Raw genomic sequence first — 25,930 nt, 5'->3', positions numbered from 1 at the left:
GTCATCTGTCCTCCAACTCATGAATCATGAAAGTCAAAGAAAAAGATGCTCCCATAGTGCATTAAAAGACATCACATTAATTGTGTTTAAAAAGATTGATTGCACTTACAAGAAGCTGAACATATGCAAGCATACAGGGGATAATGCTGCAACATTCCTTTGGGCTTCGCTCCACTGACCCGGCTTCTCGGAGGGAGAACTGCAACCCTCCAACCAGAATCGAGAAGCGCGATGTCGTCACCGCCGTAGACAATTGTGGGTTAGCAACTCTATTTCCCTATACTTCGGCTACTAGTAAACAGCACAGTTATGCAACACTGTACACAAATGAAATTAGTATAATTTTTTTACCACAAATAGAACTTTCTTTTGGGGGTATTTGATCACCACTGGATTTTTTTTTTATCATTTATGCTATAAATGAAGAAATACTTTCTGCTATAAAACATATCCAATAAAAAAATTAAATTTCTTAATACATTTAGGCAAATATGTATTCTGCTACATATTGTTGGTAAAAAATCCAAATAAATGTATATTGATTGATTTGCGCAAAAGGTATGGCGTCTACAAACTATGTTATATGGTATATTTTGGTATAAGCTTTGTATATTTTGGATTTTTTTTATTATTTATTTTTTTTATACTAGTAATGGTGGTGATCAATGACCTACAGCATGACTGCTATAATATGGAGGACAAACTGACACTAACTGACACTTTGTGGGAACCAATGACACTAATCCAGTGATAAGTGCTAAAATATGCACTGTCACTGTACTAATGGCACTGGCTGGGAAAGGGTTGAACATATATGGCAAACAAAGGGTTAAATTTGTGCCTAACCAGCGTTTATGTGTGAACTGTAAAGTGCTTTCACTAAGGGATGTGTCAGTTTTTATACCCTAAACAAAAAACGACACATCCACAGGGACAGGACAGAGCTCTGTACTGTTTACATCTCTCCCAGCAAGGAGTGTTGTCTCCAAGGGTTGGAGAGGCTGTATTCACCCCTTTTTTATGGATAGTGTAGGACCCACTGATAATGGGGTACTTTGACGTAGTGGTGATGCCACGGGGCATATCTAGACTTTAACATCCTTATTTTCTAATGATGGATGTATTATTTTCAAAATATAGAGACAACTTTTACTGTAAATAATGTATATTGACAAAACCAGATTTAGTACATTAAAAAAAAAAAAAGCCTGCATTTAGGGCTTTTAAAAAGTATGAATCTAGGTGTACTTTGAAACGATGCCTTCCTCTAATAAGCTCTCTCTGCTGCCCAGGGGAGTTCATATACTGTATATACAATTAGCATGTTCTGTTTCCCTGAAATGACAGCTGAAGCTCAGTGTTAAGGATATTCCAGTCTCAATGTCAGCTTTTATGTTTCCCCAGCAGCAACAAGATGGCCAAAAAAGTAAATGAACTCAAGTTCAATAAGGACACAGGCCTCAGAAAAATGTCTATGCCATAACTAAATAGGTAGCTTTAGACAGTTACCTAAACCAAGCAGCTTCACTGAATAGTGCAGAGATAAGGTTGGATGAAAGTCATAATGTTAGTTTGAAATAAGGTTATTTAACCACTTCAGCCCCAGAAGGTTTTACCCCCTTAATGACCAGGCCATTTTTCGGGATTCGGCACTGCGTTATTTTAACTGACAATTGTGCAGTGGTGCAACGCTGTACCCAAATAAAATTGATGTTTTTTTTTTCTCACAAATAGAGCTTTCTTTTGGTGGTATTTGATCACCTCTGCGATTTTTATTTTTGCTCTAAAAACAAAAAAAAGAGCGACAATTCTGAAAAAAAAACATGTATATATATCCACGTTCTGCTATATAACGTTCCCATTTAAAGAAAATGTAAAAATCTCATTTTTTCATCCTTTTAGGCCAATTTGTATTTTGCTACATATTTTTGGTAAAAAAAAAAGTGTATTTTGATTGGTTTGCGCAAAAGTTTCGCGTCTGCAAACTAGGGGAAAGATTTATGTCATTTTTTAAAATGTATTTATTTTTTACTATTAATGGCAGCGATCAGCGATTTTTAGCAGGATCGCAACATTGCAGCAGACAGATCAGACCCCTAACTAACATTTTTTTACATTTTTGGGGGACCAGTGACATCACTACAATAATCAGTGCTAAAAATATGCACTGTTACTGTAATAATGACACTGGCAGGGAAGGGGTAACACAGGGGCGATCAAAGGGTTAAGTGTATGCCTAGGGGGTGTTTTCTAACTGTGAGGGGGATGGGCTTGTGGAATCAACACAGAGACCTGTGATCCTAAATAGGAGGAACACAGGCGCTGTGTTCATTCCAGAGAGAACAACGGTTTGCTGTGTTTACAACAGCAGACCTTCGTTCTCTTTCCACAGGGAGCAATCGTAGGTGCCTGGCGGCAATCGCAGGTGCCCGCCCCGTGAGTCAGCTTCCCCGCTGGCTAATGGTTGCGCAAGTGCGCTACAGGGGTGCATGCTCCCCCAGGAGCACTCCCACGCACCACCGTACAGGTACAGCAGTTCGTACAGCCCAGCCAGCCTGCCGCAGTATATCTGCGGCAGGCGTTCGGCAAGTAGTTAGGGAAAATAGCTATCTGGAAATATTTTAATATCATCATGAAGATTACGTTTAAAAGAGATAAGTGTTATACCCTGTATTTGCATGCCGATTTTGTAGTTTGACATGGGGGTTAGTTTACTAAAGACAATAAGGTTGTTCACTTTGCAAGGGAAGTTTTACTTTGCAAGGGAATTTCCCCCACAGCTTAAGGAGTGACGTGAAGCTCTGCTGACTTCAATCATCCAATGATGTGAAAGGGAAAATGCTGTTTTCATATATTCAGGTGATTGGATATTCTTTGCAAAGGGAAATTTCACCTCATTTACTGAGCTCTGGGAATAAATCACTTCTAAATTGACCTTTCTTTTTATTGTGAACAGCCTATTTGCCTCTCCATGTCATGAAAATAGGACACAAAATCTGCATATAAATAAGAGGTAAAATACTTATCTCTCAGATAGTTGGTGGCTTGGATATTCACATTTTAAAGAGATGCTGTGACACTTTGCTAAAAATACAAAAATAATACCCAATTGCATGAATATAGTAAAACAGCATTTTTCCTTGTACATGATTGGATGATTGAAATCCATCAGGAATCCAATGCATCTTTAGGTACTGAAGGTACTTCAGTCTCTGGAGCTTTTGAAAACTGTAAAGATCTGAGTCACCCCCTACAGGTGAAGGAAGTATTATCTATTCTCTTTTGCAGGAAGCTTTTTTTCAGCCTTTTTCTTTACTCTTCTTTTTTTTTTTTTTTTATAGTGTCAGTGTCCCTTATATGTGAATATGAAGTAGCCTAAAATATTTTAAAGCGGAGATCCGGCCACAAAATCGACCTCATCGATTTTGTGATTTTTCGCTTGCTTTTCATCACCTGAAACAGAAATGGATAGTTACGATTTATTTTTTTTTTTACTTACCTTGTTATTGTAGAAAAATATACTCACCTTTCTTCCACTGCCTCCCTCGGCGGCCGCGGCCCGCGCCGTCACTTCCGTTTTTGCAATGATTCCTGGGAGCTGAACGTCATCGCTCCCAGGAATGAATGCGACGTCACCGGCCCCGCTCGTCACTTCCGGGGCGACGCCGCATTCCCTGCTAAACAGCTTCTGGGCATACCAGAAGTGACGAGAGGGGCCGGTGCAGGCACATTCTGGGAGAAGAGGACACGGAAGAGGACGCAGAAGAGGATCGCGCTGGCTTCAGCTGCCCACATCAGATGGCAACTCTGGAGGAGAAATTTCAAAAGTGAGAATTTCTTCTTGCAGGTAAGTGCGAACCGGGACAGATCAGAGGCTATCCATTGTGGAGTGTACTAGCCCTGACTGTCCCGGGGGTATTTTCATTGAAAATATTTTTTTGTGGGCGGAACTCCACTTTAAGGTGGTAACAGCACTGAAGTGCTGGCAGCTACCCGTGGCAATCTTTAATTTGACCACTGTGTCTCTGTGGAATCTTTGGATGCTAAGCCAAGGCTGTACATGGGGCCTCAACTTCTGCTTAGATTGAGACTAAAGTACCACAGCTTAAAAAACAAAAAAAGCCATCCCTGACCTCTCGAGCTGCTTTTTCATGAAAAGTTATGCTTTTTCTGAAAGATCATAACAAAGACTGTGAAGTTGAAGTGATACTAAAATCTATTTTTTTTTTTAGTTAAAAATAACAAACATGTTATACTTTATTGCCCTGTGTAGTGGTTTTGCACAAAGCAGCCCAGATCCTTCTCTTCTCTGGACCCTTTTCGGCACTCCTGGCCCCTCACTCCTGTTGAGAGCCCCCACAAAGAGCAGCTTGCTATGGGGGCACCCAAGCCGAGCCATAGCTCCCTGTGTCCATTAAGACACAGAGCCGCAGCTTGGCCCCACCCCCTATCTCATCTCATTGGCTGACTGACTTTGATTGACAGCAGTGGGAGCCAATGCCACAGCGCTGCTTTCTCAGAAAATGAGGAGGGGAGTCCTGGGCAGCCAAGACACTCTTGCAACATTGCTGGATCTAGATGTACCTAAAGTATTAGGGGGCTGAAGAGGGCTGTTGCACACTGAAGGCTTTTTCTTTTAACCTCTTCCCGCCTGTACTATAGCTGAAAGACGCTACAGCGCGGGCCTAAATTGCCAGGAGGGTATGTATCCATGTATGTCCTCCCATCTATGTGCTGCCTGCGCGCCCCCTGCCCGCCTCCTGCTCTGTAATCAGCGATTCCATGAGACTCGGATGCTCACAGATCGGAGTAAGGGGCAGCTAAGCAGTGCCCACCAGTGCCACCTACCAATGCCCACCAGTGCCACCTATCAGTGCCCATTAGTGCTGCCAATCAGTACTTCATCATCAGTGCCACCTGTCAGTGTTGCCTATTAGTGTCACCTACCAGTGCCTATCAGTGTCCATCAGTGCCAACTATCAGTGTCCATCAGTGCCACCTATCATTACCACTTTTCAGTGCCCTTCAGTGTTGCCTATTAATGCCCTTCAGGGCTGCCTATCAGTACCCATCAGTGCCGCCAATCAGTGCCCATCAGTGCCGCCTATCAGTACCCATCAGTGCTGCCTTATTGGTGCTTATCGGTGCAGCCTATCAGTGCCAATAATTGCAGCCTATCAGTGCCCATCAGTGCAGCCCCAGTGCACATCAGTGAAGGAGAAAAGTGACCTGTTTTCAAAATGTTATAACAAACTATGAAAACAGTTTTTTCTTTTTCCAGAATGTTCAGTCTTTTTTTGTTTGTTTAGCAAAAAATAAAAACCATAGTAGTGATTAAATACCACCAAAATAAACCTCTATTTGTGTGAAAAAAAATGATAAAAATTTCATATGGGTACAGTGTTGCATGACTGTGCAATTGTCATTTAAAGAGTAACAGTGCTGAAAGCTGAAAATTGGCCTGGGCAGGAAGGAGGTTTAAGTGCCCAGTAAGAAAGTTGTTAATGCTTAGCATGCATTAGGATAAAAGATGTAAACATGTGCATAAAAGGGATGCCCTTCTTTCCCAGGAGATCTGTAATTTAGAAATTATGCATCGTAATGCCACGCGGCTGCAATTTCACATAAACTAATAAATAAATAATAATTATATATATATATATATATATATATATATATATATATATATATATATATATATATATATATATATATATATATATATATATCATCAAAAAGTGAACTTATTTCAGTAATTCGATTCAAAAAGTGAAACTCATATTTTATGAAAATGCATTACACGCAGAGTGATATATTTCAAACATTCCTTTCTTTTAATTTTGATAATTATGTCTTTACAGCTTATGAAAACCCGAAATTCAGTATATCAGAAAAGTTGAATATTACATTAGACCAATAAAAAAAAAAGTAAATTAATTACAGAAATGTTGGCTTACTGAAAAGTATGTCCATGTACAGTATTGTAAGCACTCAATACTTAGTCAGGGCTCCTTTTGCATGAATTACTGCATCAATGAGGCATAGCATGGGGGCGATCAGCCTGTGGCACTGCTGAGGTGGATCAACACCAGCAGATGACATGTCTCCCCAAATCATCACTAACTGTGGAAACTGCACACTGGACCTCATACAAATTGGATTCTGTGCCTTCTCCACTCTTCCTCCAGACTCTGGGACCTTGATTTCCAAATGAAATGCAACATTTTCCACAGTCCATGATGATTTGGGGAGCCATGTCATCTGGTGTTGGTCCAATGTGTTTTATCATGTCCAAAGTCAGCGCAGCCCTCTACCAGGAAATTCTAGAGCACTTCATGCCTACCTCTGCTGATCAGCTTTATGGAGATGTTTATTTCATTTTCCAGCAGGACTTGGAACCTGCCCACACTGCCAAAAGTACCAATACCTGGTGTATTGATCAGGGTATCACTGTGTTTCATTGGCCAGCAAACTCCCCTAACCTAAACCCCATAGAGAATCTGTGGGGTATTGTCAAGAGGAAGATGAGAGACACCAGACCCAACAATGCAGACAAGCTGAAGGCCACTATCAAAGCAACCTGGGCTTCCATAATATCTCAGGAGTGCCACAAGGCTAATGGCCTCCCTGCTACCCGCATTGATGCAGTAATTCATGCAAAAGGAGCCCCAACTGAGCGCATGCTATACTGTATATGGACATACTTTTCAGTAAGCCAACATTTTTCTGTATTCAAAAAATGTAATATGTAATATTCAAATTTTCTGAGATACTGAATTTTGGATTTTCACTAGCTGTAAGCCAAAATTAAAAGAAAGAAATGCTTGAAATACATCACTCTGTGTGTAATGCATCTATATAAAATATATATATATATATATATATATATTGAATTTCTGAAATAAATTTACTTTTTGAAGATATTCTAATAAGCCAAGGTATCCAGTGACAATTTCAGTGACCCATAGGAAATCTGAATCCAGTGCCCCGTTTGTTCTTGTGTTAGGAAGTGTGTTACTGGTAGGATTACCAAGTGAAAATTAGGGGGGAAAAAGTATAGAAAAGAAACCTAATGTAGTCACCACATCTAAGAACTGGCAAACTACAATATACACTGCTCAACGTAAGGGCTGAGGGCTGAATTCAAAGACACCCTGAAAATCAAAGTGAAAAATGATGCAGCAGGCTAGTCCATTTTGCTGAAATTTCATTGCAGCAAGTCAGAATGGTCCTCAGTAATTTGTTTGGCCCCCATGTGCTTGATGCATGCCTGACAATCTTGGGGCCTGCTTCTATTGACATGATGGATGGTGTCCTTAGGGTATTTCCTTCCAGATCTGGACCAGGACATCACTAAACTCCTAAACAGACTGAGGTGCAAGCTGGCGGCATTGGATGTACCAAAATATAATGCCCAGAGGTGTTCTATTGGATTTAGGGTAGGTGAGCGTAGGGCCCAATCAATTGTATCAATTCCTTAATCCTCCAGGAATTGGCTGCATACTCTCGCTACATGACGCCGGGCATTGTCATGCACCAGGTGGAACCCAGGACCCACTGCACCAGCGTAGGGTCTGACAATGGGTCCAAGGATTTCATCCCAATACCTAATGGCAGTCAGGGTACCATTGTCTAGCCTGTAGAGGTCTGTGCGTCCATCCATGGATATGCTTCCCCAGACAATCACTGACCCACCACCAAACCGGTCATGCTGAACGGTGTTACAAGCAGCATTATGTTCTGTACGGTTTCTTCAGACCTTTTCACATCTGTCACATGTGCCCAGGATGAACCTGCTTTGATCTGTGAAAAGCACAGAGCTCCAGTGGCAGACCTGCCAATTCTGGTGTTCAATACCAAATGGTAATCGAGCTCCACAGTGCCAGGCAGTGAGCACAGTGCCCACTAGAGGATTTTGGGCCCTCAGGCCACCCTCATGAAGTCTGTTTCTGATTGTTTGGTCAGACACAGTCACACCAGTGGCCTATAATAAAGAAAATTGCTGCGCTAACTGAAATTCAAAGCTTCAAACATACAAACTTCAGAAGTTGGTAATAAAATCCAAATAAAAAAGCTGCTACACAGAATCTGGAATAAAAAACAGATCTAAAAGCAATATAAGAACAATGTAGCGCTAATCATCAGTAAAAAGTTCTCAGAAAGATTAAAAAGTCCATGTAAAGTCCCAATATGATCAGATGAAAAATGTAGCGAATCCGTGATACCACCACCAGACACCCAGTTCACACTGACCCTTACCACATAACGATGGTCCCCATGACAGAGATCCCAAATGCCAAAAATAAAGGCATTGAGGTCCCACTCAATATTCAACCCCCTAGGGGTATGGCACCTCATCTTATCTTTTTAGGATTAATTGGATTTTTAAGATGAGGTGCCATACCCCTAGGGGGTTGAATATTGAGTGGGACCTCAATGCCTTTATTAAAAATTCCTGACACATTTCTTAATTCCACATTTTTTACCTTTTTAATTCTGCTTATTCCCATAGTCTTAATATATTGCAGCTTACACATTGTATTATTTATTTTTATTTTTTATTTCTCTTATTGTTCAATATGTGTGTGTATGGCTTTTAATTGTAATGTTTGCAGCATGTTCCGCTATATGCCCACTAGATGGCGTCGTTTTCTCTACTAGTGGACGGTTCTACTGACAGTATTAATGTTAATCTTATATTCTGTTCGTTATGCCTATTGTAATATATATGGCCGCGTGAATATTTTAGATCTGGCATGTAATGCGAATAAAAGATGGGTTTATTCCCTTCATATATACTATTAGTTGCACATCCGGCTCACTTCCTGGTTGTGGAACACAGGCGACTTCCGGTTTCCGGGTTAACTTCCTGTTTTCGGGGTCGACTTCCGGTGTCCGGGTCACCGTCCACATCCGCTCTCTCCCCAGTGGTATTTAGAGCTGTGACAACTGCCGGACCGCGCCCCTTGAAGACGTTCAGTGTAACGAAACGTACGTCGGGCGGTCACAGTGGACACACTCGCCCACAGTGAGGAGACGTGGCTGCCATCATTTTGGTGGATTGCCGTGGCGGAACATGCTTGGAAACAATTTGGACTGCTTTACATGCTCGTTATGATTGGATCCTTGTAAGTGTTTTTAATCTATTATTTTGATCTGGTTAATAAATGGTCTGCGCTATGATACTGCTTTGTGCTTCATTCCCTACATACCTGTGACTACTGACCTGAGACTTCCAGAGAAGGACGCATATTATCCAGGATACATATTGAGTCATACTGAGTCTATTTTTGGCATTTGGGATCTCTGTCATGGGGATCATCGTTATGTGGTAAGGGTCAGTGTGAACTGGGTGTCTGGTGGTGGTATCACGGATTCGCTACATTTTTCATCTGATCATATTGGGACTTTACATGGACTTTTTAATCTTTCTGAACACCAGTGGCCTGCAGGAGGTCATTTTGTAGGGCTCTGGCAGTGCTCATTCTGTTCCTTTTTGCACAGAGGAGCAGATACTGGTCCTGCTGATGGGTTGAGAACCTTCTACGGCCCTGTCCAGCTCTCCTAGAGTAACTGCCTGTGTCCTGGAATTTCCTCCATGCTCTTGAGACTGTGGTGGGAGACACAGCAAACCTTCGGGCAATGGCTCATATTGATGTTCCATCCTGGAGGAGTTGGACTGCCTGTGCAACCGCTATAGGGTCCAGGTATTGCCTAATGCTATCAGTAGTGACACTGACCCTAGCCAAATGCAAAATTAGTGAAAACAAACAGGAAAAAAATGTCAGTGGCCTTGTCCTGTAAAACCATTCCTGTTTTGGAGGTTGTCTCATTGTTGCTCATCTAGCGCACCTGTTGTTAATTTTGTTAACACCAAGGCAGCTGAAACTGATTAACAACTTTCCCCTCTGCTACTTAACTGACCAGATCAATATCCAAAGAATTGAATTGACTTGATGCTATACTCTGATTAAAAAGTGTTCCTTCATTTTTTTGAGCAGTGTGTTATTTTTGTTTCTGGATGAAGATACACTTTATTTTACACTAAAAACCAATTCCAGGCTATAAGTAAAATCAATCAATTAATTGTTTAGCCCATTGTAGGAAACAGTGATCATTGTATTCTGCTGGTGGGGAAGGCTTCCTGCGCTCCCTGCTTGGAGAACATAATAGTGCTATGGGGGGGGGGGGGGGGGAATTTCCCCAACAACACTGCCTGTGTTGATGGGGAAATCAAGCAATTTACTTTCCTTCAACCCATGGTCTGTATCCAGCCTGGAAATGTCTGTAATGGAACCCCCTTCTCATACTAGTACACGTAGAAGACACTGCAATGAGCTAAGAAGAATAGTAATTCTGGGACCATTGAACATTAGGGGTGTTGAAAATGATTGCCGCATCGATGCATCGCGATGCAGGCTTTTACGATTCGGCAACAAATCACGATTGCCGTAATGTCATCATGGCTCCTCCCCCTCCCTCCACAGAAGTGTTATTGCTGGAACGAAATGCGCTGGTGGTCTGACTGCGCCCGGTGCTGTTCCCCCTCATTGGATGGTGTAGCCTCAGGAGGCGGGCGCTGCAGCACGTCAATGTGCCGCCCCTACCCATATTCTCCGCCTCCCTCGGGATTTGTAGCTCTGTCACTTCCCACATGGGCCGGTGTGGTGCCGCTTGGCGCTGACACACACATCTCTGCAGGTGTCATCATATTCCTGGGATGAGACACAGTCTGCTTCAAGAAATGAGCTGTGAGGGGAGGAGGAGGGGTGGTAGGAGTGCTTGGAAGGTGAGAGACCAGCCTGTCATGCTTAATGGAAGTGAGGGGTGAGTGCATAGAAGAGGCACATCCCCCACCTCTGCTGTACCTCCAGTCTGTGTGTCTCTATCACATTGGGGCTTTTTTCTGTCTAGTTCTTCCTGAGATTTCCCCATAAACGTTCCCGTCTGGAAACATCCACTTATCTGCAAGTAGTATACTTGTAGATAGAATGCTTTTTTCTCATTGATGTTGACCTACATTCTATCTAAGTTGCTGCCAAAAGACTCAACAATGATTTGTTAAAGTGATATTAAACGGTATTATTATTTTTTCTGTAAAATAAAAAAGCTATCATACTTACCTGCTGGCCATCTGCTGTACCATGTCTGCAGTCTCTGACCGTCTCCTGTATCATATCTTCAGTCTCTAACCGTCTCCTGAACCATGTCTGCAGTCTCTAACTGTCTCCTGTATCATGTCTGCAGTCTTTGACCATCTCCTGTGTCATGTCTGCAGTCCCTGACCATCTCCTGTATCATGTCTGCAGCCTCTGACCATCTCCTGTATCATGTCTGCAGCCTCTGACCATCTCCTGTATCATGTCTGCAGTCTCTGATCATCTCCTGTATCATGTCTGCAGTCACTGATCGTCTCCTGTATCATGTCTGCAGTCTCTGATCGTCTCCTGTATCATATCTTCAGTCTCTGACAATCTCCTGTATCATGTCTGCAGTCCCTGACCATCTCCTGTATCATCTCTGCAGTCTCTGATCGTCTCCTGTATCATGCGGCAGTCTCTGATCGTCTCCTGTATCATGTCTACTGTCTCTCTGACCCTCTCCTGTATCATATGTGCAGTTTCTGACCCACTCCTGTAGTGTGTCTGCAGTCTCTGACCCTCTCCTGTTGTGTGTCTGCGGTCTCTGACCCTCTCCTGTAGAGTGTCTGTGGTCTCTGACCCTCTCCTGTAGAGTGTCTGTGGTCTCTGACCCTCTCCTGTAGAGTGTCTGCGGTCTTTGACCCTCTCCTGTAGTGTGTCTGCAGTCTCCGACCCTCTCCTGTAGTGTGTCTGTAGTCTCCGACCATCTCCTCTAGTATTTAGGGGGAGCATGAGGCTCCTTTTTAAGTTGCTGTCTGCTGTATTTCAACTTTGCTACATGCAGGGAGTGTTTTTTTTTTTTTAAGAACAGAAAAAAAAAAAAAAAACATTGAGTTCTTCTGACTGCTTGAGTTTTTTTGATGAAAACCATGGGCATTAATCATAATGCATCGCAGAATCGAATCAAATTGTTCATATGATAATCGTAATCAAATCGTGAGGCCAGTGAAGATGCGCACCTCTATTGAACACCATTAGATGCATTTTGCAAGCATATAGTCAGGATTTCTTAAGGAAAAGAAACTCAAGAAACTATAGGAATTATCTAGCATACAGCCAGCTGAATGTCTGGATGAAAATGAAAGCCATTGAAGTGGTAGGTTATTCCCCAGGGTCAGTATAAATACAGAAACTTCATATCTGACTGAAATGTATTTCTGAAGCAGAAAAAAATATGTAATGAAATATTTAGCTTAACAAGGCAGTGAAACAGTTTAACACGGCTATCACAAAAGCTTGCTAAGCTATCATACTTACCTGCTGGCCATCTGCTGTACCATGTCTGCAGTCTCTGACCGTCTCCTGTATCATATCTTCAGTCTCTAACCGTCTCCTGAACCATGTCTGCAGTCTCTAACTGTCTCCTGTATCATGTCTGCAGTCTTTGACCATCTCCTGTGTCATGTCTGCAGTCCCTGACCATCTCCTGTATCATGTCTGCAGCCTCTGACCATCTCCTGTATCATGTCTGCAGCCTCTGACCATCTCCTGTATCATGTCTGCAGCCTCTGACCATCTCCTGTATCATGTCTGCAGTCTCTGATCATCTCCTGTATCATGTCTGCAGTCACTGATCGTCTCCTGTATCATGTCTGCAGTCTCTGATCGTCTCCTGTATCATATCTTCAGTCTCTGACAATCTCCTGTATCATGTCTGCAGTCCCTGACCATCTCCTGTATCATCTCTGCAGTCTCTGATCGTCTCCTGTATCATGCGGCAGTCTCTGATCGTCTCCTGTATCATGTCTACTGTCTCTCTGACCCTCTCCTGTATCATATGTGCAGTTTCTGACCCACTCCTGTAGTGTGTCTGCAGTCTCTGACCCTCTCCTGTTGTGTGTCTGCGGTCTCTGACCCTCTCCTGTAGAGTGTCTGTGGTCTCTGACCCTCTCCTGTAGAGTGTCTGTGGTCTCTGACCCTCTCCTGTAGAGTGTCTGCGGTCTTTGACCCTCTCCTGTAGAGTGTCTGCGGTCTTTGACCCTCTCCTGTAGTGTGTCTGCAGTCTCCGACCCTCTCCTGTAGTGTGTCTGTAGTCTCTGACCATCTCCTCTAGTATTTAGGGGGAGCATGAGGCTCCTTTTTAAGTTGCTGTCTGCTGTATTTCAACTTTGCTACATGCAGGGAGTGTTTTTTTTTTTTTAAGAACAGAAAAAAAAAAAAAAAACATTGAGTTCTTCTGACTGCTTGAGTTTTTTTGATGAAAACCATGGGCATTAATCATAATGCATCGCAGAATCGAATCAAATTGTTCATATGATAATCGTAATCAAATCGTGAGGCCAGTGAAGATGCGCACCTCTATTGAACACCATTAGATGCATTTTGCAAGCATATAGTCAGGATTTCTTAAGGAAAAGAAACTCAAGAAACTATAGGAATTATCTAGCATACAGCCAGCTGAATGTCTGGATGAAAATGAAAGCCATTGAAGTGGTAGGTTATTCCCCAGGGTCAGTATAAATACAGAAACTTCATATCTGACTGAAATGTATTTCTGAAGCAGAAAAAAATATGTAATGAAATATTTAGCTTAACAAGGAGTGAAACAGTTTAACACGGCTATCACAAAAGCTTGCTAAGGGCTAGTTTTGGTTCTACCCATATGTGTTAAAGCACACATGAAAAAATGTCTTTAATCAACTCTATAATCTCCATGACCTCCACAACTGCATGGTACTTACTTTGCAGATATAAAACCACCTTAGTATTAAAAATACGCAATGCACTGACTCAGAACATCAGCATAATAAGCCACCCTGGGCAGATATAATGGGCACAGAGAAGTCAAAACTTGCCAAACAGCAGCAAACTATTTGTTCAATAGGCAATGACGCTGCAGGATTTAGCAAACATCAGTAATTTTGGATCACTTCTGTAAATTAGAAGCTGCTTGTATTTGTGCATGCAATGTTCTTTTCCATTCCTCATTACAATTGAATTAATCCAGGCCAGGCTTAATTGCATTTACATTTCTTACATTTGGCAGTCATTACTTCAGAATTCTAACACTTCCTAATAGATTTTGGAAAAAAGTTAGTGACCATCTGTACAAGGTAAACAAGCAGGAAATTCTTCAGCTTAGAAATGTGTACAGAAATGTAGTTCACAAATGCACTTACAGTCTAAAGGTTTACTTTTTACAATTATGGGAATGTATTGTGTTTTAGTTGGTATTTTTTGGTATGTTGACGACTAAAAAACAAAAATGTTACAATATTTTATTTTTTAAAGTCAGGTGAATATAAATAATTAATTTATCTCTCTACCTGTTATATTTGGGCAAGGTCCTATAATGTTTAGGTTACAGCAGGGTTTCTCAACCAGGGTTCCTCCTAAGGTTGCTGCTAGGGGTTCCTTGAGAAATAGGTAATTTCTGCCTCTCAGATAAGTTCCCAATGACACCATTGTTCCTTTTAGCTATTTGTAAGGGGTAATTCTTCCCAATGATGACAAGAGTAAAGCCCCGTACACGCGATAAGAAATTCGGAAGGGAAATTTTGTCCGACGACCGATCTGCCGATTTTCGGATTGTTAGTATGGTGCTTTCGACAGCCGACTCCGACTTTTCGACTGACAAAATCCTGATGTGCAGGCATTAAAATTTTTGTCCTCCGTCAACACACGTCCGATTTTTGTCTCATTAGTACAGATTTTGACGGGGAAAAAATCTTTATGAGCAAGACTAGGCATGCTCAGAGATGAAAGAACACATAGAAAGCAATCCAACACATGACATCACTTCTGAAGTAGAATTCTGTCGTACGGGAAAATTCGTATGAAAATAACCTCTTCACTTTCCACATCAGACTAGCATGCCACAAAAAACGGATGACAGATCGTTCGATAATCTTATCATGTGTACGGGGCTTTAGAAGCATTCTTCCCAGTGACTGTCACACTAATTTGTTATGAATTGTACATTTTGAATTTTTAGCAGGGGTTCCCCGAGACCAGAAATTTATTGCAATAATTCCTCTGTGTTGAAAATGTTGAGACAGGCTGGGTTAGAAAAAAAGAGCAAACAACTTCTGCTTTGCTTTCTCTTTAAAAAACCCATGGTGCTCTGTGACCAGTGTCATTGTGCTCCCTGTATTACATTTTTTTTTTTTTAATTTCAGTAAAAGTCTCTAAAAAAGTTGGAATACCAACAAAACCGGTCAGATGCTTTTTTTTCTCTCCCACTGATCCTGTGTTCTTTGATGGATGGACTTTGGCCTTTACACATGGAATGAAGTCTCTTTAATTTGAAGTCTCATGAGAGCGATGACTCCATTTTATTTTATTTACGCAACTATTATGTATGGAAGATCATGTCAACAAAGGGTGTTTTAAATGATACCATATAGTTGCCTTTGAGGATTGTCTTCTCTTTCCAGCAATACATGAAGCTGCTGATTAGCCCTTTCTGAGTTAGAGCTGAAGGTTTATAATTGCAGTGTTTTCATGGATGAACTGGATCATCTACTACTGTATATCTATGTGTAGGGCCTCCTCTCATTCCCTGCAGACAGTCACTTAGAGACAGTTCACACATCCATCCTTACTCCCAATGGCTTGTTAAACAGTCCAGGGGTTTTGGTTTTATATTTATTGTGGAACTTGGATGGAAGAAAGGAATAGTGGGATACTCCGACTTGAACTATTTACAGTTGATGAGGACAACTTGGCCTCACCAGATTACTTGTAGAAGCAGACACACTGCTTTAACCACACTACCACTTGTATGGAGGAATTAAGTCTTCTTGCTCTCTCTAGCAGCATATTTGATGCAACTACATTGTCTTCTGGACACTCTCTAGTATCCCCTTGACTGACACCTGTCCACTGACTCTTCTAGCTGAAGGAATAGCTCTCTCAGGACAGGCCCCATGACACAGATCTGTACTCACTGTAGGCAGAATCAGATCCTTTCCAGTGTCTCCCTTTCAGTCAGCTCTGCAGGACCTCCGCATTGAGCTCCTCTTTGACTCTCGGGCCCTCAGATCGACCACCTGAGGCTGCATTGCAGCTTCTACAGAGGAAGGGCAGCCACCCCCACCCTCTGGGACCCTGCTCTCCAGCTGAAAGACCCAGAGCACATATGCCCTTAGCATTTATACAGTATCCCAGCATGCATCAAGGCACTTTCCTCTGCCAATCACCAGGGAAGTACTAAATGCCTGTGCACTCATTTGTCAGGTTTCCTCCCAATTTCCAATATGCCTCCCTATTGGACCAGTGTGAAACACTTCAGACAAACTGAGCTGTACCTGAGCACCATGAGCAGACCTCACTAGCAGATCCTGTTCTCTGGTAGGCAGAGAACAATATAGATGTACCTGCAATATCTCTGGTAAGCAAAAAAGTTCCAAAACTATTCTCTTTCTCTAGCACATACCTAGGAGGGTGCTACATATGATTCATTGTTTTACAGCCATTTTTATTCACTCCAAGACCAACAACATTTTTTGTACAAGAATTCAAGGAACTTTTGTATCTTGGGAGAGCACCACCACTGTTTCTCTGTGATTAATACATCTTTTTTTTTTCTATGTTATAGTTGTTTAATACCTTTATTATTATGAGTCAAATAATATACTTATGCTTTCGGATGTATTCATATACTTTTTTTATCAGAAGGATTGTTTAGGGTAGAGATTTTTTAATAGGTATACCTATGTCTTTAATATGTGTTTTGTGTCTTTAAAACTATTGCACAAATAAAAAGTTTATTTGTTAAGAGTTAGTGAACTGAGACACTGGACTTCATCTTCTTGCCCCTCCATCCCCCTACTCAAACAGGATCTCACTCAACTGATCCATAAGGAAAATCTCTATACGGACTTTAATCAACCTCCGTCATATAAATGTTTCAGTAAAAATTGGTCTGCCTTTATTTCAATCGTCCTTTTGTTTATCGTATGCGATCCCTTGAGTTGTCTATTAACTACATAGACCTGTGTGAGCTCCTCTTCACCTCCCTCACCACCCCTCTCACCCTTTTCCCTTTTCTCCCCCCCCCCCCCCAGTTTTATTTGATCCATCCAGTTGTGCTGTTTACCTTGCAGGATAATCTTTTTGTTTTGGATTTGTGGTGGTGTCTTGCCACTGTTTTCCTTTATCCTGTATTTTTTTTGCAATAAAAATGTATTTTAAAAAAAAAAAGTTGGTGCAATATAGATATATACTTTTTTGTTTGATATTTTAAATGTCCATGGTAGACCTGCAAAGTAGATATTTTTATAGTAGTGTTTTTTAGATTTTTTTTTCTGCTTTGGGATCCAGTTGTGGGTTGGAAAAATAGATTTTTTTTTTTTTTTTTGTTATACAATTATTACATATGGTATGGAATTTGAGGTCTATGCACAATGTTTGTTTCTGTCAAGAAAAGCTCCTGTAATCTCATCATGAAGTTTTAATAGAGCGAGTAGAAAGAGGACAAATAAAAAATTTAAAACAAATGGAAATTGTGGGATATTTCCCACTAGGTTACAGTTTAACTGTATGATGTAAATGTTTGCCAATAATCTTAGTTGTAATGGAAATCTTCTATGTTATTTAAAGTAGATGTGGGATTTTTATTGTTTAATATCCAGCTTAGTTTTGAAAGTCCATTTAAAGTTACCAGTGAAGCCCATGACCTAGCAATTGTTATTTTGGCCACAAGAATTATGTAAAAGATTAATTTTCCAGAATGTCTAGGAATGTTTGGAATAGAAAAAAGAAGAACAACATTAGAAGATTCATAAAAGGATATGTTAGTAAGGCATTTTATAAAATGTTGGGACAAGGCCAACCAAATATGGAAATTGTTCCAGGAATTGCATTTTATAAAATATAAAAGGGATGCCTTTAGAACATACTTAGCTAATCAAATTAATAGAACGTACCATCTGAGGAATACTTTGTAGTTAGCTTCCATAATTGTGGTATCAATGATATTGCAGATGTTCTGCTTGTCAGTGTATGCCAGTCAGTAAGATTTATTGTTTCTCCTTGGCACAGTTGCCAACCGCCCATACATTTAAGGACAGTTTGTAAAAATCCGCCAATTTTTACACTGTAAATGTCCGTGATGGGAATTGGCCATGATCCAATTCCCAATTAACCATATAAAGTTGTTTTTTGTTAGAGGAAGATGGGAACTGTTTATAGGGAAGAATTACTGTATGTATGTAAGTGCTTGCATAAACATTTAAAGAGAGATATTTTGTCTCTATTATAAGACAAACGTGTTTATGAAATTATTGAAAGTCAATTTTGAATTTGTGAACAACTATGGTTTCCTCCTAGAAGTTTAAAGCATCTATTGATAAATTTGTTTCAGATTTGTAGAATTTTCAGATTCTTAGGGGACCCTTATTTGTCTACCATTGAAATTCTTTGAGATAGAGACAGACCTGTAGTGATGTAAGAATTTTGAAGAATAGGAGCAAATGGGGAATTAAAGGATTGTAGTTGGTATTTTGAATTGAATTGGCCCTATAATGTTTGTGAAAAGTGACAATTCAAAAGGATCAGATAGTAGTGTCTACTGAAACAAGGGTGCCTTGTAATTAGTGTTGAGCGAACACGGACTGTATTATTCGTGTTCGTACCGAATAATTGGATTTTTGTTACCCGAACACGGACCCAAAAACTTTACTGTATGTTCGGGTTTAAAATCCGTGTTCGGTCATTTTATTTCCGGGTTTGTATGTAATGGCGCGCTTTTAATGGTGGGCTTTCAACAGCCAATCAACAAGCGTTTAACTGGTGTGCCTTAAGCCACCCCAGCCATGCCTACTAATGTATTAGTAGCTGTGATTGGCCATCTGAAGCATGTGACCATGTTTTTATAAGTTCGAGAGCCCCAGCGCGCTGCGTCATTCTGCTGTAGTTTAGGGACAGAGCACGCATCATACGTGCTGGCTGCTGATTAGGGACAGACAGTGATTCTGTCAAAAATTGTGTCCGAAAAGAATGCAGGGTCAGGTCGGAGTGCAGGCAGGGAGAGTTATTAGAGCATTTTAGGGCGAGGCTGGAGATTAGGCAGGGTCAGTGTTCTACATCGAATTTGCTGTGTGGGGGGTGGTGCAGTGAACACAATCTTTTTGCCCTCACTTGAGCCCACTGAGGAGGAGGAGGGAGAAAAAACATTTGCCAGTCCCTGCTAAACCAGTCAAATTTCAATCCATATATGGCCAGCTTTAGAGCAGAAATAAACAGTACAAATTCAGCTTGGTTAAATTTTGCAGCCTTTGTATGTTTTACTGATAGCTCTTCAACATTGTCATTTGCAGGCACCGGAGGATCAAGCACAATTCAGACTGCTTAGATGCAAATACCACAGTCAGAAATATTGTGAGAACTAGCATCAAACAGTAGAGATTTCAAGGAGTCAGCCACTTGTTTTCTTTTGTTTATGGGCTTTTCTGGCCCAATTTTATTAAAGTAAAGTTAAAAAAAAACAAAACATGAGTTTCCCTCACAGGGATATTCAGCATTGCTCTCCATCAAAACAAATGACATTCAGCCTCCAGGCCAAATAATGAAATACTACTGCTTTGGCCTTACCCTTTAGGCTCTTATGTGTCTCTTACAGACAGTCTTCTCTCAAAACTCTATGCACAAGACTTGCAGCACCTTGCTACTCTAACTCCCACCTCTCTCCTAGGTGGAGCCCTCCTTGGCAATGACCAATGGTCAGGTCACTACTAAAAGCCCTACACACACCTGACCAATTGGTGTGTTAGTGGTTCTGCAAACCTGGAACCAGGGTTGGAGATTTCATCCCACACAGGTCTTTAAGAAATCTTCAGGCTCCAGGTCCCAACATTGATTTTTCTAAACAATGAGGAAACTGAGAATTTATTTTCCTCTCAATTAAGAAAAACCCTTAGAGCCCCCCACCCTGGATAAGAATCCTGGGTATAACCTCTATTTAGACCCTTTCAGGGTACTATATATAGAGGCTCTCAAACTGTAGTCTTACACTTCAGTTTTATGTAATATTGTACAAGGCAGCTGCTAGCAGAACCAAGGACTAGTTACATGGGCAGACATTCCATTTGAGCAGAATATGTTTTATAAAATGTAAAGGGTAATTTTAAATATATAAGGGTAGCACCATTGATGGGACCCCCTTTTGCTACCATGTAGACCTGGATACTGCTTACTTATAGGACAAGTGAAAAGTAAGAGTCATTATGAACCATGATAGAGTTCAGCATCTTAAAAATGTCACTTGCATGCCTCTAACTTTCTATCTGTATCTAATAAATGTTTGGACTTGAAAGCAGGTAAATAGAGAGGAGGGGAAATTGTTCTTGACCAGGGATTGTAATTATATCTGCCACTTGGATAGAAAAAAGGAGAAAATATTTTACAAGTAGGATGTGACAATTATAACTGATTTCTTTATTGAATAGTTTCCCCTTTGTGACAGGAAGCCAGGAAAAAAATGATGGGTTGGGTCTAGGATGGGAAATATATTTGTCCCAGGTTCGTGCTGTACACTAATTGCTTTCCTTTTTGTGCTCTGTAGTGTGCCTGTTTGGGCTCAATGGGGGTTAATGAGATGAGTTGTAGCAGGTTGAGTACTTTGGGCTCCTATAAAACTCCCAGATTCCTGTGTAGGACTGGGGAGCAGCAACTGTGGTGAGATAAAGTGGTGGGATAAAGTCTGTGTGACTAAAGAAAGGGAGGTTGATCTACTAAAGCAAATATACTGCAGCCTGATCAGTGCCCATTTGCAGCCTCACTATTGCCCATCAATCTAGCCTGATCAGTGCCCATAAATGCAGCCTCACCATTACCCATCAATGCAGCCTGATAAGTGCCCATCAATGCAACCTCACCATTGTCCGTCAATGCAGACTGATCAGTGACCATCAGTGCAGCCTCACCATTGCCCATCAATGTAGCCTCATCATTGTACATAAATGCAGCCTGATCAGTACCCATTAATGCAGCCTGATCAGTGCCCATTAATGCAGCCTGATCAGTGCCCATCAATGCAGCCTGCTGCATTCCTTAAAAACTGTGTGCAAGTGTATATAGAAGAATTATTGCTGTTTTGAAGGCAAATAGTCGCATCAAATATTTATTTGATTTGGGTTTCTCTTATGTTGATTCACTTTTTATTTTACTAATTTTGTTCATTGATAAAAAAAAAAAAAATATTTCTGAAAGCTTTCTTAACCACTTCTTGACCAGAAGGCTTTACCCCCTTAATGAGCAGGCCATTTTTTGCAATACGGCACTGTTTTAATTTAACTGACAATTGCAGTCGAGTTATGCTGTACCCCAGTGGCATAGTGTGGGGGGTGCTGAGGGGGCCACTCGCACCGGGCGCAACATTTAGGGGGGCGCATCCCACGCCCGTCATCCATGGGATCAGAGTGTCCCTTTATTCTGATGATGCCCCGTCCAGCGGCCCGCCCGCCAGCACTTCTCTTCTTGGCTCCATGACTGCTGCTTGGTGCAGGAAGAGTGGCGGACCGCTGAAGGTGTTACGTGTGGCCAGGGGGCGGGGCGGGGCGGGGCTGGTCGGACTCGTGGGTGAAGATGACAGTCTTGTGCATGTGCAGCACTGCTTCCGGAGTCTCCCCCTGCTATCCAGGCCGGCCGCCGACACGCTGTTCCCTCCACTCCGGATCGCCTTCTCGATTCGCCAGTGTTTGGGCACAAAACAAGGTAAGTGATGTGCTGCCTGCTCCCGGGGGGCCCAGGGAAGTGGACATGGGAGGGGGTGAGGTGGGTCAGTGTAGGGGGTGTCAGTGTAGGGGGGTCAGTATAGGTGTCAGTGTAGGGGGGTGTCAGTGTGTGGGGGGGTCAGTATAGGTCTCAGTGTATGGGGGGGTCAGTGTAGGGGGGTGTCAGTGTAGGGGGGATGTCAGTGTAGGTGTCAGTGTATGGGGGGTGTCAGTGTATGGGGTGGGGTCAGTGTATGGGGGTCAGTATAGGTCTCAGTGTAGGTGTCAGGGTATGGGGGGGGTCAGTATAGGTGTCAGTGTATTGGGGGGGGTCAGTGTAGGGGGGGTGTCAGTGTAGGGGGGTCAGTATAGGTGTCAGTGTATGGGGGGTCAGTGTAGGGGGGATGTCAGTGTAAGGATCAGTGTAGGGGTGTCAGTGTAGGGGTCAGTTTAGGGGTGGTCAGTGTATGTGGAAATGTAGGGGGGTCAGTGTAGGGGGTCAGTATGGCTGTCGGTGTATGGGGGGGGGACAGTGTTGGGAGTGTCAGTATAGGTGTTAATGTAGGGGTCAGTGTATGTGGAAATGTAGGGGGGGGGGTTAGTGTATGTGTCAGTGTAGAGGGGTTAGTGAAGGTGGGTCATTGTAGCTGTCAGTGTAGGGGGGCCGGTGTAGGTGTCAGTGTAGGAGGGGTCAGTGTATGTGGGAATGTGGGGGGGGGGGTCAGTGTAGCTGTCAGTATATGGTGGTGTCAGTGTAGCTGGTAGCTGTCAGTGTAGGTGTGTCAGTATAGGTGTTAGTGTAGGGGTCATTGTATGGGGGGTTCAGTGTATGGGGGGGGGTCAGTGTAGGTGTCAGTGTATGGGGAGGTCAGTGTAGGGGGTGTTAGTGTCGGGGTCACTGTAGGTGTCAGTGTAGGGGAGGCTAGTGAAGGGGGGTCAGTGCAGGTGTCAGTGTGGGGGGGTCAGTGTCGGTGTCAGTGTAAGGGGGTCAGTATAGGGGGGTCAGTGTAGGTGTCAGTGCAGGGGTCAATGTATGGGGAGCTCAGTGTATGGGGGGGTCAGTGTCGGTGTCAGTATAGGGGGGTAAGTGTAGGGGGGGTCAGTGTATGAGGTGGTCAATGTAGAGGGGGTGAGTATAGGTGTCAGTGTATGGGGGGGGTCAGTGTAGGTGTCAGTGTAGTGGGGTCAGTGTAGGTGTCAGTGTAGGGGGGTCAGTGAAGGTGTCAGTGTAGGGGGGTCAGTGAAGGTGTCAGTGTGTGGGATCAGTGTAGGTGTCAGTGTATGGGGGGGGTCAGTGTATGGGGGGTCAGTGTAGGGAGGGTCAATGAAGGAGTCAGTGTAGGGGGGGTGAGTGTAGTGGTCAGTGTAGGGGTCAGTATAGTAATTAGGCAGCTCCGTGTAGTGGTCAGGTAGGTCTGTGTAGGTGTCAGTATAGTAATCAGGTAGGTCAGTGTAGGAATAAGGTAGGTCTCTGTAGTGGTCAGCTAGGTCAGTGTAGGTGCCAGTGTAGTGGTATAGTAGGTCTGTGTAGGGGGCGCAAATTACTTGCATTGCCCCGGGCGCTGACAACCCACGCTACGCCACTGCTGTACCCAAATAAAATATTCTTTTTCTCCCCACAAATAGAGCTTTCTTTTGGTGGTATTTGATCACCTCTGAAATTTTTATTTTTTGCGGTATAAAAAAAAAAGCAACAATTCTGAAAAAATAAACAATACTTTTTACTATCTGCTATATAACATCCCCAATAAAAAAAATATCTAAAAATCTAATTTTTTTTATCATTTTAGACCAATATGTATTCTGTTACATATTTTTGGTAAAAAAAAATCCCAATAAGTGTATATTGATTGGTTTGCGCAAAAGGTATTGCATCTACAAACTAGGGGAAAGATTTATGTCATTTTTATTTATTTCCTTTTTCCTACTAATGGCGGCAAACACCGATTTTTAGTGGGACTGCGACATTGCCGTGAACAGATCGGACACCTAACTGACATTTTTGACACTCTTGTGGGGGACCAGTGACATAACTACAGTAATCAGTACTAAAAATATGCACTGTTACTGTACTAATGACACTGGCAGGGAAGGAGTTAACACCAGGGGTGATCAAAGGGTTTAATGTGTCCATAGGGGGTGCTTTCTAACTGTGTGGGGGATGGGCTTGCTGAATGAACACAGAGACCTGTGTTCTTAAATAGGAGGAACACAGGATCCCTGTGTTCATCACAGACAGAACAGCAGTCTGCTGTGTTTACAATGGCAGACCACCATTCTGTCTCCACGGAGAGCGATCACGGGTGCCTGGCTAACATTGCTGCCTCTGGACCCACTGATTGGCTCACCTTGTGGCCAATTAGCGTGTGTGCGTGCCTTCAGCAGTACGCGTGCCCCCTGACAGCGCACAGGCGCCCCCCACTAGCGGTCCAGCGAAGTGGTGTACAGGTAAATCGTTTCACGGGACAGAGTCGACCTTCCACTGTAAAACTACGGCGGCTGGTCGGCAAGTGGTTAATTTACAGCATTTTTTCACACCTGCCTAAAACTTTTGCACAGAACTGTATATTGAAAAATGTTTGAAAAAAAACTCACATAGACAGCCTAAGACCCGGTCCACACTAGCGCGACTTGTCAGGCGACTTGTCAGCCTGACAAGTCGCGCTCCCTTGCAGTCCATTGACTGCTACAGGAGCCGTTCTAATAGGAGGGACACAAGTCGCTCCGACTTAGAAAAAGGGTCCTGTACTACTTCAGGGGGACCTCGGAGCGACTTGCATAGACTTCCATTATGTGAAGTCCATGCAAGTCGCTCCGAAGTCGTGGTGCATGGGAATGCACAAGTCGCCCCCGAAGTAGTACAGAGTCGTGTCACCCCAGTGTGAACCGACTCTAAGTGAAGTCTGTAAATATCTGTTCAAAAGAATTGTTTTTCTATTCCATTTGAGCATTTAACAACAACTGCTATATCATTCACTGCAAGTTACACTGTGTTCTTCCTGACATTTGTTATGGAAGTAAAGAAAATATTCACAATGGACTGATGTTGAAAACTAAAGGACAAATATTGATGCACAATGTAACCTTCTAACAACGGTTTGTTTAAAATGCATTCTGTTGGCATTCACCCAATATCCTGGTTAGATTCATTTTGCCCTGTGAGAGCTTTGTCACTCTAACATTTTCTTTTTTTCTTTTCCTTTGACTGATTTTATAGCGGTGAACTGACAAAGAGAATCTTCTGAAAACTCAATGCATCCTATTGGTTAATTAGTGTAAATATGAAGCATAGCTCAGGAATATATTTCTGCAAAAAATAGAAAGTACAAATAATTAACTGGTTGCTACAATCTGTAGTGGGATCCCAGCAGAGGAAAATGGTTCCTCGCTTTTATCAACATACTGATTGAATAGAAAAAAAAAACTATTTTCATTATAGATCCTATTTTAGACCCAATGTTGTTATTGGGTCTTTGTGCTTCTTTATGGTGGGAGGGGAAAGAAGGGTGCTGTGTTCCTAAAAACATCACAGCATCTAGTCTCAATACTCCTCTCAAGAGCCCTCAGGCCCTCTGCAACCAGTGGAATAGTCTTGGAAATAAGTTATAAATGAGTTATGAAAAATCAAAATGGATGTCAGTCTGGAGAAATAGTGGTAGTCGGTTAAAGGAGCACCAAAAATCAGCAATATGAATCCCACTTGGATCAAAAGATCTTCGTTTTATTGGTAGCAGAAAGCGTTTCGGGGGAACAGAGACTCCCCCTTCATCAGGGCATAAATGTTGCTATTTGGATCTGCCACCGACAGCATAACATGTTGAAGCGTTGGCTTTAACGTGTTCTGCTACCAAAGAAAAGATGATCCTTTGATCCAAGTGGGATTCTTATTGCTGATTTTGGGCGCTTGTCAAGGCTTACCTTTGTTGGGAGTCATTCAGGCAGAGATTTATGCTCACCCTTGCAAACAAACACAGACCAGGGTGACCAGGTAAGAAGCCACCTGGCCTGTGAGTTTGTGCACGGGGGCTGTTCAGGATAACCAGGTCCAAATACAGGCAAGGACTAGAGCAGGAGAACCGTCAGGTGAAGCCAGGGGTCAGATGCCGGAAACAAACAGGAATGCAGGAACTCAAA

At 42.4% G+C, this 25,930-nt stretch overlaps 1 protein-coding gene across 1 annotated transcript in view; it reads left to right on the top strand.

Annotated features, from left to right (window-relative positions):
- Positions 1-25,930, top strand: part of TMPRSS15 (transmembrane serine protease 15) — a gene marked incomplete at its 5' end in the record, with an annotated part of 640,117 nt that overhangs the window by 51,996 nt on the left and 562,191 nt on the right.

Source organism: Pelophylax lessonae (genome assembly GCF_965119305.1).
Source record: "Pelophylax lessonae genome assembly, chromosome: 2".
Taxonomy (NCBI): domain Eukaryota; kingdom Metazoa; phylum Chordata; class Amphibia; order Anura; family Ranidae; genus Pelophylax; species Pelophylax lessonae.
The sequence above is the reverse complement of the archived record's forward strand: the minus strand, read 5'-3'. Positions and strand labels throughout refer to the sequence as shown.